Here is an 18,201-nt window from a genome sequence, read left to right as displayed (position 1 = left end):
TCTACTAAGCATATCTGTCATCTGAGAGAGCAGTCTCAACGAAGAGGTTAGTTTCTCTCCACAACTCCTACCATGCACACCCATGAACTGAGGGAGAGGTGTCAAAGGAGAGGTCGCTCACTCGCCATACACCCTACTATGCACATCCGTTATCTGAGAGAAAGGTCTCAAAGTAAAGGACAGTCCATTCAAACACCCTACTACCAACACCAGTCATTTGAGAGAGAGAGAGATCTGAAAGGAGAGGCCAGTCCCTCCTCACTCACTACTACCCACATCCATCATTTGAGAGAGAGGTGTCAAAGGAGAGGGCTGTTATTCCCCATACACCTTACTACTCACACCCGTCATCTGAGGGAGAGGTCTTGGATGAGAGGTCAGTCCATCCACACACCCTACTACGCACACCCTTCATTTAAGAGAGGGTGTGCAAGGAGAGGCCAGTTCCTCCATACTCACTACTACTATGCACACCAATAATTTGAGCGATATGTCTTAGCGGAGAGGCCAGTTTATCCACACAACCTACTACGCACACCCATCATCTGGAAGAGATGTCTCAAATGAGAGGCCAGTTACTCCTCATACACCCTACTATGCACACCCATAATCTGAGAGAGAGGTCTCAAAGGAGAGGCCTGTACCTCAACACAACCTACTATGCATACCTGTCATGTAAGAGAGAAGTCTCAGAGGAGAGGCCAGGTACTCCCCATGCACAATACTATGCACACTTGTCATCTGGAAGACATGTCTCAAAGGAGAGGCCAGTCACTGCCAATGCACCTTCCTACACACACTGGTCATCTGAGAGAGAGGTCACAAAGGAGCGGGCAGTCCCTCCCCACTCACTTCTACGCACGTCTGTTATTTCAAAGAGAGGTCTCAATGATGGCAGAGTTGGCCTCATGGTAATTAAGTATTACTTTTCATTATAAACACTTTAGAAATTCACTGAAACTTTTTTTTCTTAAAGTAACGTTATACATAGGTGTGATAAAATGACCTATTTTCTTTTTAAACGTTAGAAAGAAGCTGAAAAAAAACAAAGGATAAAGTAACTAGAGTTAGAATATGTCATTGATAGCATTAATGTTTTTTTTTTTTTTTTTTAAGACCTTTATTGACAAAAAACCGCACTTACAACACAGCAATGAGCCCGAGGGCTAGCAAGTATAGTACATTGCAACAGAAAAGGTGCTAAGGACACGTAACAGGAATAATGAGGTCTAATTTAAAAGATTTTTCCCGTAGGATAGACAAGAGCAGAATATCAAGGACAACGAGTTGGACCTGGCGTCATAGAAACAGGATTGACAAATAGGAGCCGTAATAAAATGCCAGAGTCGCTGCCCACCACACATGTGAAACGTCTAAACCCAGAAAAAGGAAAAAAGAAAAAGAATAGAGGGCCCATAGAACCTAAAAGAAAAAACGGAAACCCCCCCCAATCCACCCCCCACCCTGCACCCCTGCAGCTGGCTACGGCCCAACCCCCCCTAGCAGTGTGCCTGTTGCCCAGTAAAAGGAGTCCCGAAAGATAGAGAGTAAGAAAAGAATCCTAATCTATAACTCTCAAAAATAAAGAAAGGAGGGGAGGAGCCCACCGCCCGTCCCCCGGCCCCACCGTCCCGCAAGTACATCAACAACACAGAGTAAAAGCCCGGTGATCGTAAGCAGTATAATCAGGATAAATTAGAGATGCAGAATCGACACATAGCGCAGTCAATGTCAGCGACACACCACCCACATGCCCAGGTCAGCAACAGGAGATCCCCAGACCATAAAAATAAATGTTCACCCCTGGCCAGTTCTCTCTCCGCCACCACTGCCAACCACGGAAACCCCGAGAATCCAAGGAGATGCGTACGATAGTCCAAACGGGGAACATCGACTAGAGCACTCAACCACGTCCCGTACATACAGGGCCAATGAAAATAAGCTGGGCCAGGAGTACGCCACACCCGTGGCACCGAGCGTAATCGAACCAAGGATGAAAGTCTCAGTGTCAGGCCCCTTCTGGAGCGATCTCCGGGTAGAGGGAGATACAGTGCTGGGATAGAACACTCGTCGTGATTGCAGTTCGTACTTTCCACTTCGGCCAGGGCAATAATCAGCAGTAGCAAAAGGCACCTCGTGGTCTGGGGTCGTAGGGCAGGCACCGCTACGCGACGCCGCCATCTTGTCATGGTCAGACGTAGAACAAAGAGCCCCGCTACAGTCTGACGAGGCGGCCATCTTAGAGCATCCACGATCACTTATTAGAACGTCCACCTTGTTGATCAGGGATTTTGCAGAGTGTAACACTTCGGAGTGAAGGGAGACAATAGCAGCCAATAAGGCTCCATAGCCCCGAGCAGTTCCATGTGTCCTCCCGGTCAAGTCGTCTCGCACCACACATCCACCATCACTCCATGATACAGTCTCTCCGAAGCTGCCCTCCATTGTGCACTTCGTGATCACCACTGGAAACACCTCGAGTAGTGCAAAGCCGCTAATTTTGGCGAAAGGCGTACAGCTCGAGAAAAGGCGTTAAGCAGGACCAAAAAGAGGCCGTAAACAGCGCCCCAAAAGCAAGCCGCTCTGCCCGACATTGAGGGGATAGAAGAATCGGGAGCCTCCCGCCGCTAGCAGGGTAGTGATCAAGCATTTGTCCGTAGTCGCGATATGGACATCTGCACTCATGCAATCTCTGCGGATAGTCTGCCAGGCACAACCAGCGCAGTACCTGTAGTCCAAAGGGGCGCACGTTCCAAATTCGGCCGCTTCTGTTGGGAATGTTCCGACCGGGTCAAAGCCGCTTCTGACGCCCGGTGTGGATCACACGGCAGCCGGTCCCAGCATCCACTCGAGACCCCGGACTCGGGTCCGTCGCGGGCCGCAAACTTCAGTCGGACATTGCACCCACTCGCAAAGAGTCGCAAGCCTCAGGATTGCACCGCAGGATGCCTGGGCACATCGGCTTCCACGGCGTGCCTTCTAAAAACAGGATCACCGGCAGGATAGGCACAAAGAAGGAGACGGTCTCCGGAGCCGAGGGACTACACGTCCGATCAGGTCGCCATCTTGGCTCCTCCCATTAGCATTAATGTTTTGAACTAAAAGAACTACAGAAATTCAGCAGTTATAGTTAGCAACGCTAACTATAAATTGTGCTCCTGCCACGCACTGCTTATGGCCTCACATATGACATCACTCGTGATCTGTTCTATGACATAATTTATGACATCACTCATGACATCTCAATTAGCAACATTGATGGCATCACTGATAACACCATCCAAGCATCGTGTTTCCGCATATTGCTGCATAAATTACTATGGCATTAAAGGCCTGACCATAAGTACAAAACAGAAAATCGGGCATTATTACTATCAACACAGAAACAAGGGTTCAGAGAAAGCCAAAATAGTGAATGCCACTTCCAAAACAAATGCCCTACTACTGACAGCTTTTATCTGTGCCAAACACCTAACAAGCCGAACCTACATTAAGAATGGAAGTTGATATTAGTAGAGAACTGAGTACTATAAACAGTGTTTACTCTAAGGAGAGAGTTCATTCTATACTGCACGGTTTGCAAACAGTGTAGCTCTCATACGAAATACACCACAGAGTATCAAAAATAATCTATGAACAGTGTACATTCTATGCAACAGTTGTCAAAAAATACACTATTTGTTAACAATACCAAGATCTGAAGGTGCTAAAAACCACACTAATTGCACCCTTCATACTGTGGTCAAAACTTTACAGATAGCCAATTTCCTGAAGCAAAACAAGCACATATACATAGGTTAGTACATGGTGCACACACTTTTCTATGTTATGTATAAATTATCATCCTGGCACAATTCTCTCTGGTTAGTATCTACTACGTAGAATCTTTCTCCTGTTGAAAACCTTTTCTGTAGAACCAAAACGTGTGGAGTATAATGAATTCAAGTCACTGTCACTTGCATACAGACTTACTATTGAATGCAAACATTTATAATGTGTTCAATATCTCTACACAACTATGGTGCATTAGGAGCACATGCATTTTGTAAACCGCCCATTAGCTGAACCGAAGCTGTACAAAATTCCATAGATCATCAATCTAATGATGTCATAGAACATGTCATGTGAGATGTCATTTAGGAAGGTCATATGCAGTCCATTGCATGGGTGCATGTTACAGATACTGCCGCTAAATATAACTAGTGCATATCTGTGTTTTTCTTTTTAATGCTAATGTTTTCACCGACATATTCACCTAACTATAATACTACTTTAACATGTGGTTTATTTCAAGCTAAAATATTAAATACTTTGGAATAGCAACCGTTCCAGGGATTGAGAGTTGAGGAAATAGAACTTTGAAATGGAGATGCTTGGAGTCAAGATTAGTCATTTGGTTCAAAATGAATACTCTCCATGGTCTGATTGGGGATGAAGAACTGTACATTGATTTATGAACTAAGACATTCTAATACAGGTTTAAGGATGTGAAAGATTGCAGTAGTTGAGAAATGTGGACAGGAAATGTCATGGATAAATGGACTATGCAAGTTGGAAATGGCCATTCAACATGAACAGGAGATGATTGCTAATATATTTTGAGTAAAAGGGCTGATCATAGAAGATTATATAGATAGGGTGTCAGATCCAAAGAAGGGGAGTAGATGGGACTCTCAGTGACAATCGAATGGAGTAAACCCATGATCTGAGCATGGGAGTCTTAGATTCCTAATACCATCCGAATTTACCCGTAGACTATATGGCTCTAAGCCATCAATGAGATTCCATAGTATATTTGGAAGGAGAGAATGAGAGCCGTAGGGGTAAGGAGATATATATGGAACTGGTTGTGACAAAACCACTTGTGTTTATAAGGGTAGTTCTGGTAGAGGGGCACTGAACCATGTATTTAAGATTATCCGTTAAGACACCGGTCATATGTTGTAATTATTAAGAAATGCTTGTTAAATAAGGCCCTTGTTACTGTGGAGGGAGGAATCATGAAAGAGAGTTGCCACACTCGATATATATGTCATACACAAAGTTGAGGCAAAATGTAACAAAAAAGAAAACAAGATACAGAGATCTATATCAGTTTCCCATTTCCCTAACACAGATAAGAAACACCACATATTTGTAGCCCTTTGTATCATATTTAAGGGATACTAAAATGGAAACACTGACTAAATGATCACTCTAAAATATTATAAAATATAAAAAATCGAGATCAGTCCCTTATAACTCTACAATATATTTTAGCTGAAAGTGTAAGGTACATAACACACTGCGATCAAAAAGGAAATAAGAGGGAAACATAATGACAATTGATTTTAAACTTGTGCAGACAAAATCACCTTCAAGGACTACGCCTACCAGAATGCTGATGGGGGACAGTGTTAGCCACACCCACTAAGGGAGGAGGGATTTAAATAAAAAAACACGTTTGATTCTCGAAGGTGTAATGACATCATTTGTGTGTACATCCCATGAAGAAGAGGTGTACAGGGCCTCAAAACGCGTTGGATATGGAGAATTGTAAGGAGGAAGGGTGTGAGAGCTGCCTGAGGCCATACAGGCTGGATAGCCAAGCAACGCGGTGTGCCTTCTTGAAAGCTCAAGTGCTGTTTTTGCCTGAGTTTGATTGTGTGGAACATTAAAGGGAATACATTGGATAGTCACGTGTTAGCTTTTCATTTTAGCAACGTACCTCTGAAGAAGGGTGAAGCCAGAAACGTGTCAGGTGCTGCAGGCGCAGGGTGTGCTGACGATCTTCCCTGACCCGAAACACGCCGACAGTGAGTGCATCCCGCTTTAGGGCAACAGTGGACAAGAATAGATCCGGCCGGTCTGGTTGGGGGGTGCACCGCCGCAGAGTTAGCGGCTCCGCAGTTGTCACGGGATGATAGCACGGCGGAAAAAACTGGCGAGTGGCTGAATGGGGGAAGAGGCCAGCGGCATGCCCATGAATTGATTAACTTTATTTTGCATGAAATGCTGCCAAACCCACTGGGGTATGATATGGACTTCCAATCCCAGAATACTTGGTTCTAATACTGACCTGAGTTTGATTGTGTGGAACATTAAAGGGAATACATTGTATAGTCACGTGTCAGCTTTTCATTGTAGCAGCGTACCTTGGAAGAAGGGCGGAGCCAGAAACGCGTCAGGTGCTGCCGGCGCAGGGTGTGCTGATGATCTTCCCTGACCCGAAACACGCCGACAGTGAGTGCATCCCGCTTTAGGGCAACAGTGGACAAGAATAGATCCGGCCGGTCTGGTCGGGGGTGCACCGCCGCAGAGTTAGCGACTCCGCAGTTGTCAATGGATGATAGCACGGCGGAACAAACTGGCGAGTGGCTGAATGGGGGAAGAGGCCAGCGGCATGCCCATGAATTGATTAACTTTATTTTGCATGAAATGCTGCCAAACCCACCGGGGTATGATAAGGACTTCCAATCCCAGAATACTTGGTTCTAATACTCTCCTGAGATTGATTGTGTGGAACATTAAAGGGAATACATTGGATAGTCACGTGTCAGCTTTTCATTGTAGCAGCGTACCTCTGAAGAAGGGTGGATCCAGAAACGTGTTAGGTGCTGCAGGCGCAGGGTGTGCTGGCGATCTTCCCTGACCCGAAACACACCGACAGTGAGTGCATACCGCTTTAGGGCAACAGTGAACAAGAATAGATCCGGCCGGTCTGGTCGGGGGGTGCACCGCAGCAGAGTTAGCGGCTCCGTAGTTGTCACGGGATGATAGCACGGTGGAACAAACTGGCGAGTGGCTGAATGGTGGAAGAGGCCAGCGGCATGCCCATGAATTGATGAATTTTATTTTGCATGAAATGCTGCCAAACCCACTGGGGTATGATATGGACTTCCAATCCCAGAATACTTGGTTCTAATACTGACCTGAGTTTGATTGTGTGGAACATTAAAGGGAATACATTGTATAGTCACGTGTCAGCTTTTCATTGTAGCAGCGTACCTTGGAAGAAGGGCGGAGCCAGAAACGCGTCAGGTGCTGCCGGCGCAGGGTGTGCTGATGATCTTCCCTGACCCGAAACACGCCGACAGTGAGTGCATCCCGCTTTAGGGCAACAGTGGACAAGAATAGATCCGGCCGGTCTGGTCGGGGGTGCACCGCCGCAGAGTTAGCGACTCCGCAGTTGTCAATGGATGATAGCACGGCGGAACAAACTGGCGAGTGGCTGAATGGGGGAAGAGGCCAGCGGCATGCCCATGAATTGATTAACTTTATTTTGCATGAAATGCTGCCAAACCCACCGGGGTATGATAAGGACTTCCAATCCCAGAATACTTGGTTCTAATACTCTCCTGAGATTGATTGTGTGGAACATTAAAGGGAATACATTGGATAGTCACGTGTCAGCTTTTCATTGTAGCAGCGTACCTCTGAAGAAGGGTGGATCCAGAAACGTGTTAGGTGCTGCAGGCGCAGGGTGTGCTGGCGATCTTCCCTGACCCGAAACACACCGACAGTGAGTGCATACCGCTTTAGGGCAACAGTGAACAAGAATAGATCCGGCCGGTCTGGTCGGGGGGTGCACCGCAGCAGAGTTAGCGGCTCCGTAGTTGTCACGGGATGATAGCACGGTGGAACAAACTGGCGAGTGGCTGAATGGTGGAAGAGGCCAGCGGCATGCCCATGAATTGATGAATTTTATTTTGCATGAAATGCTGCCAAACCCACTGGGGTATGATATGGACTTCCAATCCCAGAATACTTGATTCTAATACTCACCTGAGTTGGATTGTGTGGAACATTAAAGGGAATACATTGGATAGTCATGTGTCAGCTTTTCATTGTAGCAGCGTACCTCTGAAGAAGGGTGGAGCCAGAAACGCGTCAGGTGCTGCAGGCGCATGGTGTGCTGACGATCTTCCCTGACCCGAAACACGCCGACAGTGAGTGCATCCCGATTTAGGGCAACAGTGGACAAGAATAGATCCGGCTGGTCTGGTCGGGGGGTGCACCCCCGCAGAGTTAGCGGCTCTGCAGTTGTCACGGGATGATAGTACGGCGGAAAAAACTGGCGAGTAGCTGAATGGGGAAGAGGCCAGCAGCATGCCCATGAATTGATGAACTTTATTTTGCATGAAATGCTGCCAAACCCACTGGGGTATGATATGGACTTCCAATCCCAGAATACTTGGTTCTAATACTCACCTGAGTTTGATTGTGTGGAACATTAAAGGGAATACATTGGATAGTCACGTGTCAGCTTTTCATTGTAGCAGCGTACCTCTGAAGAAGGGCGGAGCCAGAAACGCGTCAGGTGCTGCAGGCGCAGGGTGTGCTGACGATCTTCCCTGACCCGAAACACGCCGACAGTGAGTGCATCCCGCTTTAGGGCACAAGTGGACAAGAATATATATATATATATATATATCATTGCTTCCTTGTGTCGCCAGGTCGCGCACTCAAACACGGGTGCTTGTGTGCGGGGGGCGGCACCCCCTTTAATCAAAGCTTTCTCTTCCTCACCTTTTAAGAAAGCACAGCACTCGCAGCAGGAGGGTTCAGATTTTTTATTGCAACCCTCAGAGAACCAGACGCGTTTCGGCTACCGCCTTAGTCTATGGTACCATAGACTAAGGCGGTAGCCGAAACGCGTCTGGTTCTCTGAGGGTTGCAATAAAAAACCCTCCTCCTGCGAGTGCTGTGCTTTCTTAAAAGGTGAGGAAGAGAAAGCTTTGATATATATATATATATATATATATATATATATAAACTCCAATCCCCCTTTCCTTTCAAAGAGGCACACCGGCTCTGGCTGGGTTGCAGTAAATTCATTTATTTGAGTGAAATAACACGAAGGCAAGAGGCTTCCTTATCCCAACGTTTCTGCTTGTGAAAGCCTTGGTCACGGGAGGCAGTCTCTGTTTTTTGAATTGCACCCACGTGGTCTGCTTTTAAACAGCGTGGGCCGTATTCTCTTTCAGAGTGCGCACTGGAAAACTTGAAGGCTTTAAATGAAAGAAACATTTGTATGCTCCAACTTTCTTATATTGATGCCCTTTCCATTGCGCAAAAAATAATGTCAGCTTCATTGCACAGTTCGAAAAGTTAATTTTCCACTCACATGATTCAAAGCAGCCCCAGCCTGCATTCTCGGATATACATCCTTCTGCTCCCAAACTTGCCACACGCCGAAAACAGGGGGCAAGCAGGTCAGGTTCAACCAGTAAATCAATCCACAGTGCCACGCAAATAGACCTGGACCTTAGCTGGCCGCCCTGCTAAGGTCCAGGTCTATTTGCGTGGCACTGTGGATTGATATATATATATATATATATATATATATATATATATATATATATATTCACTGAAAAAACCATAGGTTATAGACCATATATAGTTAGGAATTAGCATTTACAAAACCTTGAAAATTCACTGAAAAAACGATAGGTTATAGACCATATATAGTTAGGAATTAGCATTTACAAAACCTTATTTTACTCACACAAAACCATTGAAATTCGCATATATAGTTAGTTGCACTAACTATATATCGCGCACCCGCAATCCACTGCTGATCATGTCACATATTACATCATTCATGACATGGTCAGTGACATCACTGATGACATCACTGATGACATCTCAAATGACATCACTGATGACATCACTGATGACATCTCAAATGACATCACTGATGACATCACTGATGACATCACTGATGACATCTCAGATGACATCACTGATGACATCACTGATGAAATCTCATTTGACATTACTGATCACATCACTGATGACATCATTCATGTGATAATACGATGAACCCCTTCAGACTCTAATATAACCTTAGATACACTCAGTGTAAACAGACACTCACAGACTGTCACTCATCCATGGAGTTACTCACACACCTAGTCAGTCATGCAAAGAATCAATCACACCTCCATTTCCTCATCTATACAGTTATACACACCTTACTTATTCAAACATATACTACACATATTTACTCTCTTATACAATCCCTGATACAAGTTCACAATGATCCATACAGCCACTCACACATTCACTGGCTCTTATGCACAGTTATTTATATATGTCAACTCTCACATGTACTGTGTTTTACATATGTACTTACTTTGACATGTAGCACTGAGATATCCATTCACTCACCAATACACTCATGCACACAGTCAATCGCCCATACAGCTGTTTCCACATGCACTTTTGAACCCATACATCTAGTGAATCAACTGCTCACACATCTATGCACAGAGTCATACACCTCCCAGCCACCCACACACACACTCAGTCTCCCATACAAATACTTGGGCAACCAATCAATAACCCATATACTTACTCATATAGCTACTGATCAACACATGCAGCAGTTTACAGAACAACAGACATAATGATGCACAAATTAAGACAGTTTAGTCACTAACCCATGCACTCAGTGAGACACATTTAATCACTCACTCATACAGTCAGTCATGCACCTACTAAATCCTTCATCCAGACACTTATACATCCACTCATTCTTCAATATGTAAGACATATTTTAACTTTACAGAAACATACAGTCACTGGATGTTGTCATCAGTGATGTCATCAGTGATGTCATTTGAGATGTCATCAGTGATGTCATCAGTGATGTCACTGACCATGTCATGAATGATGTAATATGTGACATGATCAGCAGTGGATTGCGGGTGAGCGATATATAGTTAGTGCAACTAACTATATATGCGAATTTCAATGGTTTTGTGTGAGTAAAATAAGGTTTTGTAAATGCTAATTCCTAACTATATATGGTCTATAACCTATCGTTTTTTCAGTGAATTTTCAAGGTTTTGTAAATGCTAATTCCTAACTATATATGGTCTATAACCTATGGTTTTTTCAGTGAATTTCAATGGTTTTTTAATAGCAACTATCAAAAGCTGTAAAATGTATTCTTCTTTTAAAGGAAAAATATATTTTATATGTATTTAATATAATTTTTTTATGTATATACATTTTTTGAGGGAACGAATTTATCAACTATCATGCTGAAGAAGAGTGTGGGGAAAAAAAAACAAAGAGGAGGACTAAGAGGAAAGAACAATCAATTCAAAAATACAATTGCTTTAAAGCATGAAGTGCTTTTCCACACATTTACATTTAAATACCCATATTAGAACATACAAAATATCTACAGAGGAGACGGTGTACATTGAATTTTAGACTCTTCATTGGTACCTACATGTTGGTACTTACATCACCCACACAACACAACAGCTCTATTCAGAGCTACCCTACCTCAAAGCATTCTAAAATATTATTTTAATATTGCCCTTGGTTTTCCCCTTGTTACGCTTTCCGGAACGCTACCCTGTGCGCGGACCGGGCGCTAACCGCTTTTTTTAGTTTTTACATATATGGGCCTCCTCAGCCACCCTCAGAAAACCTAGGGGGTCAGGATATGTCTCCCGTGCCCCCTTATACCCATTCCCAACATTGTTTATCCTCCATCTTGTGACTAAATTCGTCCGAAACACAAGATGGCGGACTCCCATTACGCTACCGGTGAGCTACCCGGTTCGCGTACCGGGTAGCGCTTCCACCGCGAAAAATCGAAAAAAAAAATATTTTCTTTTTTGCCCCGCGGGGCCCTTTAATAGCCCCCACATCAATCCTAGGGGGTCAGGAGGGGTCTACCTTGCCCCCTTTCATTCATTTCCCCCTTCGTTTATTTCCACCTCTTGTCTCTCGATCCTACCGAGAGACAAGATGGCGGCCGCTCCGGACTGTTTAGAATGTTGACAGTCACCGGAGAGCCAATCCGCTTCTCCTCGCGAAGTTCCGTTACGCGTCTGGTAAGCGAACCGGGGCGCTAACCGGGACGCTGTCTCAGATATATATTTTTTGGGAACGTTAATTTCTCAAAATCCACTGGAGCACATATCTTGAGACCTAGCAAAGGCACATCAGGCAAACAGTCTCTACAATTTTGCCAAGTTTCATAGAAATCCATTCAGCCGTTCGAGCTAAAAGTGAGTCCAACCGCCCTATGGAAAACTCAATGTTAAAAACATGTTTTGGGACCCCCCTTTTTTCTCGGCCCCCGCTTGACGAAACCCCCCCAAACTTTCAGGGGACGCTAAGAAACAAACTGTGCCATTTTCCGGAAAATTTCAGCCAATTCCGTATATCAACGCCAAAGTTATTCAACATAGAATTTTCAGAAATCCCTATTCAAAAAAATCCTAACTATATATACCTACTGGCGGTCGCCAGTAGGTAATATATATATATATATATATATATATATATATATATATATATATATATATATATATATATATAACATTTCTATGGCAAAATGAAACCCCTTATTTTGTTCCTTTTCAAATTAAATGTATTAAGTGTTACCACTTTATTCCAATCAAGATGACTTCAGGTGTGCCATACTTTTGTCATAAGTAAGACTGTTAGCGTTCTAGTTGTTCTTTAAAACACTCTGGGACATTCTGTCACTGGGCTATAGTTGGGCTACATCTGGCTGATATTTGGGCTATATTTGTTTTTTTTTGTCTCTGGCGGCCATCTTTGGGCTACATTGGGCTTCATTGGGCTTCATTGGGCTACATTGGGCTACATTTGGGCTCCAACATATATATAGCCCAATGTAGCCCAATATATATTTTTCAAAGTTAATTTTCGTAAAAACCACTGGAGCATATATCTTGAGACATAGCAAAGGCACATCGGGCTACCAGTCCCTACAATTTTGCCAAGTTTCGTGGAAATCAATTCAGCCGTTCGAGCTAAAAGTGAGTCCAACCGCCCTATGGAAAACTCAATGTTAAAAACACGTTTTGGGACCCCCCTTTTTTCTCGGCCCCCGCTTGACGAAACCCCCCCAAATTTTCAGGGGCTGCTCAGAAACAAAATGTTCCATTTTCCAGAAAATTTCAGCCAATTCCGTCCTCAAACGCCAAAGTTATTCAACATAGAATTTTCAAAAATCCCATAGGAAAAAAATCCTAACTATATATACCTACTGGCGACCGCCAGTAGGTAATATACATTACCTACTGGCGGTCGCCAGTAGGTATATATAGTTAGGATTTTTTCTCTATGGGATTTTTGAAAATTCTATGTCTAATAACTTTGGCGTTTGTGGACGGAATTGGCTGAAATTTTCAGGAAAATGGAACATTTTGTTTCTGAGCAGCCCCTGAAAATTTGGGGGGGGGTTCGTCAAGGGGGGGCCGAGAAAAAAGGGGGGTCCCAAAACGTGTTTTTAACATTGAGTTTTCCATAGGGCGGTTGGCCTCACTTTTAGCCCGAACGGCTGAATGGATTTGCACGAAACTTGGCAAAATTGTAGGGACTGGTAGCCCGATGTGCCTTTGCTAGGTCTCAATATATGTGCTCCAGTGGATTTTGAGAAATTAACGTTCAAAAAAAGATATATATCTGTAACAGCGGACCGGGCAGCGCTCCAGTTCGCGTACTTTTCGCGCTACGGAGCTTTGTGAAGCGAAGCTGATTGGTTCTCCGGCGTCTGTAAACATTCCAAACAGTCCGTAGCGGGCGCCATCTTGTCTCTCGGTAGGATCGAGAGACAAGAGGAGGCCAAAGCGAAGGGGCAAATGACCATAAGGGGGCATAGTAGATCCTCCCTGACCCCCTAGGTTTGATGTGGAGGTTTTAAAAGGGCCCCGCGGGGCAAAAAAAAATAATAATAATCGAACGGCTGAATGGATTTGCACGAAACGTGGCAAAATTGTAGGGACTGGTAGCCCGATGTGCCTTTGCTAGGTCTCAATATATGTGCTCCAGTGGATTTTGAGAAATTAACGTTCAAAAAAAGATATATATCTGTAACAGCGCTCCGCTTCGCGTACTTTTCGCGTTACGGAGCTTTGCGAAGCTGATTGGTTCTCCGGCGTCTGTAAACATTCCAAACAGTCCGTAGCGGCCGCCATCTTGTCTCTCGGTAGGATCGAGAGACAAGAGGAGGCCAAAGCGAAGGGGCAAATGACCATAAGGGGGCATAGTAGATCCTCCCTGACCTCTTAGGTTTGATGTACCATTTTGCCAAGTTTGGTGTAATTCCGTTCAGCCATTCAGGCTGTAGACATATCTAAATGTCCTATGGAAAATTGCATGGGGAAAACACATTTGAAAGTGTTGAAATTTAGAACCAATTAAAATGTTACTTTTGTTTTGTATTTCTGTGTGATGAAAGTTAATTGGTTATGTATATATCTAAAATGAGAGGAAACCACAGCCATTTTGTGATACTACTGTCTGAGGTACATTTGTGAGGAATTTTTGGTGGTCAATTTCTGGTGTTTGATTTACACAGTACTAACACTTCTCCTACTTTTAAAAAGGTGAGTTGTTAATTTGTAAGGGGAACTATGTTGTACACTTGAAGATAATTTGAAAAATGTTTTCTGTTATTTATTTACAGTCCTTCTGTTATACTAAATACTTGATAAAGTTAGTTTTATATTATGTATTACTAAAAACGATAAATGAAAGTGATTATTTTTTTCTGCAATTTACAGCAAGCAATTTCAAAATAAAATGGCTCACAATGAAGAGACCGTGGCAATTTCTTTTGAATTATCCACTACATTTATTGAAATTGACAGCACCAATAATGAAATATTCTCACAAGGAGGAGATGACTTGAATGATTTTTTTGATCAATCTCTTGATGGCGAATTTATCGAATGTTTGGAGACCATAGAGTTACAAGAATCATCATTGCAGACTTTTCATGAGGAGATTCCACATGAGATGATTGAAGAGGAAATTCCTGATGAGGACATGTTACTAGTTCTTTCAAATTTTTTAAATTCAGAAGAATAAATTTATATTTAGAAATCAAAAATTGTTTGAGACATTATTCATTTTTATTTTTAATTTATGAGGTTGTAGCGAAGTGATTGTAGTATAAAATGAGACTTATAGTATAGAGTGCAACATTTTTATGTTACATGGTAAGTTTACTCATATTTACTTCCCTTCTCCCACTATATTATCTCCAATGTGTATTTGACATCTCTTCTTCATCTCCGGCCTCCTTTCTCTCACTGTCTGTCTCTGATGCATCTTATCGCTGCCATTTTGTGTAATTACAGAAGAGAGTAAAATAAAATAGTTCGGAACGTGAAAAGGGGGCAAAGTAGAGTACCCCTCACCCCCTAGGCCTTCTCAGGCGGTCCCAAAAGGATCAGTTTCTGCTTTCCTGAGAGATTATGGTATGAGTTCCATATACCACAATAACTTGCATTACAACATGCAAGATATCTATCTCCTATTACCAACTTTTGGAGATATTCGCGCTAAGCGCGAATATCTCCAAAAACTAACACCTGCCCTGAGCAGTTCTTAGCCATGTTATCCAATGGGAGGTGGATAACATGGCTAAGAGCATTAGCTCGGTAATGCATGAATATCGCTGACTTTTTAGCGATATTCATGCATTGCGGCCGTTTTTTATCGCATTTGCGATAAACCTTGATAATAGCAAGGTTTATCTTCGATAATTTCTGACGATGCTTAGCGGTAAAAAATTTGTTGCTAAGCATCGTTAGCGATAAATATCGCTTAACTTTGGTAATATGCACCAACGTCTGTTAACGTTCGATTCGAAGGAAATGAGGAAGTGTTGAAAAACATTGTCTGCGCCATCTTGCCTTTTTTGAAATGCCACACTTTTGTCGTGCACGGCAGCCATTTTAGATGCCTTGACCAGACCCACTCTCTGCACGCTGTCGATTCGTAGCATGGCTCCCCACCCTCGCAAGCATCTTCCCCAGGCACTGGTCACCCCCGCTCTCTGTCTTATGCATGGGCAATAAACCTCCCCCCATCTGCGCTGCTCTTCCCTGAGAATCACACTCTGTGCCCGCCCGACACCTCCCTTTCGCCCTATTCACTACCGCACCCTCTGACACTCCTCTTCCTCTGTGTCCGATTGTCCAGGCCGGTCCTAGGCTATCAGCTAGCCCTGCAGATGTAGTTTATGGCCCCAGCTGTAAAGAATCACCCCTCTTCAAAGGAGTTATAGTAGATCAAGGCCCACACCCGATGAGATCCGTCACACCACACGCGTTTCTACTATCTGAAAACCATCCTGTATTGTGATTGGGGAGGGGACCGAGCCTGAAGCGGAAGATTCCAGGGATGACTCTTTGTACATCAAAGTTTTTACAATTATGTGTCACATTAAAAATATATAGCACTCCAACAAAGTAATAGGAATATAAAACTTTAATAACTTATAAATATATACAACAAAACAAAAACAGTAAAAACATTTAAACAACGAAGAGACCGTGGCAATTTCTTTTGAATTATCCACTACATTTATTGAAATTGACAGCACCAATAATGAAATATTCTCACAAGGAGGAGATGACTTGAATGATTTTTTTGATCAATGTCTTGATGGCGAATTTATCGAATGTTTGGAGACCATAGAGTTACAAGAATCATCATTGCAGACTTTTCATGAGGAAATTCCTGATGAGATGATTGAAGAGGAAATTCCTGATGAGGACATGTTACTAGTTCTTTCAAATTATGAAAATTCAGAAGATGTTGCCTGGGTGCCGCACTGATTTGGGTATCCGGCGTGGGGCGTCCCGGGGGGTGGGTTGTCAGTAGCGGTCTGTTGTGCGAATAGTTCCAAGGCAGCAGAACGCGCTGAAATCTGGATGTCACGAAGGTGATGTCTAGTAAGTTGCCGCCCAGCAAATAACGGCGTGGGGCGCCGCGGGGGGGGTGGGGAGGCAGTCCAAAGTTCCGTTAAAAGGGCAAAGGAAAGGATCGGTGGTTTGAACCATCAGTCAAAAAGGGGAGGGGGTGCAACAATTTTTCCTACCGGGTCACACTGTGCTTTCACCGGAACTGAGGTCTGCAGGATTCTAGTCATTCAAACTGAGGCTGGCGCCAGCATGGGAGCGCCGACGTCCCGCGGCTACAGTTTCGTCACTCCACGGGCGATCATGGCAGTCATTCCCCATCGGGGGTGTCTGCGGGGGTCGGGGACTCCCGCGGCTCCTCTAGAATCTTCAAGGCCGTGGAGGACTACGGTGGTGGAGTCAACCAGTGACCGGGCCATTTCTTTATGCTGGGCCCGCTCTTGCCAGGTCGACCGCCATTTTGAGAGTTCGGTAGCTACTGGGGATCGCGGGGTCAAATGAGCGGACGGGCTCCACCCTGCCGGGCGAGACGTTGCAGCATCGCCACAGTGGAAGAACCCTTTTCCGGGCGCCTGGAGCGCTGAGGGTGCAGCTGGGAAGCCTCCACCTGGGGAGACGGGAGAGGCCTGTTCGCACCGTCTCTCCCTCCCAGTGCCCCCCACGGCGTCTCGCTTGAGATTTGTTATGGCCAGACCAGGCGATGAGGACGAGAGGGGGGGGGGTCGGAGGCATGTGCAAGACATCCTCCCCCCAGGGTTGTTGCAGCAATTATTCAAGAAAGAAGAAATGTCCCGTCCGTCTTCGGGCCGGGCTTCCGGCGGTTGGCGGCCGGGCGCCCTTTGCTCTGGCCCCATGAACGGGTTCCTTGGCTCATCGGCTGCAGCCGGATCCCGTCGGCCCCAGCCCCCGGCCGTTGGTGGCCGGACCGGGAGAGATTGTGGGAGGACAACCTGCAACTCTCAAGGGCCACCGCGGCCGGACTGGGAGAGAGAGGGGAGGGTCGAGGACACGGAGATTCCCCCCCCCCTAAAACTCTCCAGTGTTGTCAATCCCCCTGGCCGGGTCCCGCTGGCCTCGGCCTCTCCTCCGGCTACACCCTACGTGATGATCTCCTGGCCGACGGTTGGCAGCAGGACCCGCCTTATATGTGTTGCTTCCGGCTGGGCGTAGCCGAAAACCTGTTGCACTTTGGAAGTTTCTAGAATGGGGCGGATGTCTGCTGACTTGTATCTTTCCCAGTTTGCCGTTATTTGGCCGTGGCAGGCGGTGGGACAGACACGTTTTGGGGCAGTGAGGGGCGATGTTTTCAGGTTTCTTATTACGGGCTTACTTCTAACGTTTCTTGTTTCTAGGACAATAATAGGTTTTATCATTACGTATTGTTATCGTTTCTTTGTTTGTTATTTAATGAAAAGTTCATCAGTGGCCTACTGATTTTCGTTTTCCTATTCTTTTCTTTCCAGGTTGTTTCATGCTAAAGTTTCTGTTAACAGGATACAGTGATCACTTC

At 44.7% G+C, this 18,201-nt stretch overlaps 1 long non-coding RNA gene across 1 annotated transcript in view; it reads right to left on the bottom strand.

The window, feature by feature from the left end:
* LOC144761829 (uncharacterized) overlaps nucleotides 1-18,201 on the bottom strand; it is a 472,065-nt gene that overhangs the window by 20,564 nt on the left and 433,300 nt on the right. The window lies entirely within an intron of this gene.

This window comes from Lissotriton helveticus, chromosome 6 (genome assembly GCF_964261635.1).
Source record: "Lissotriton helveticus chromosome 6, aLisHel1.1, whole genome shotgun sequence".
In the NCBI taxonomy this organism is placed as follows: domain Eukaryota; kingdom Metazoa; phylum Chordata; class Amphibia; order Caudata; family Salamandridae; genus Lissotriton; species Lissotriton helveticus.
The sequence above is the reverse complement of the archived record's forward strand: the minus strand, read 5'-3'. Positions and strand labels throughout refer to the sequence as shown.